Consider the following 229-nt stretch of genomic DNA (forward strand, 5'->3'; position numbering starts at 1 on the left):
GAACTCCCTTCTCCTGAGTGCAGTGTCACACAAGCCCCGCAGATGGCATGGAAGCTCCAGGAAAGAAAGGCAGGAACACGTGAGAGGCCTAAACAAGCATCCTGGTCTTTCCCTGCTCCTTCAGGGCTACAGCTTGCTGGCTGCAACAGTAGATGAGGATTTGGATCCATACTGGGACAATACACTATACAGATTATGAACAGATGACTAATGTTCAAAAGGCCTCATA

This window comes from Corvus kubaryi, unplaced genomic scaffold (assembly GCF_017639235.1).
Source record: "Corvus kubaryi isolate FWS band 111438036 unplaced genomic scaffold, C.kubaryi_AGA036_p1.0 split3-37173, whole genome shotgun sequence".
Taxonomy (NCBI): domain Eukaryota; kingdom Metazoa; phylum Chordata; class Aves; order Passeriformes; family Corvidae; genus Corvus; species Corvus kubaryi.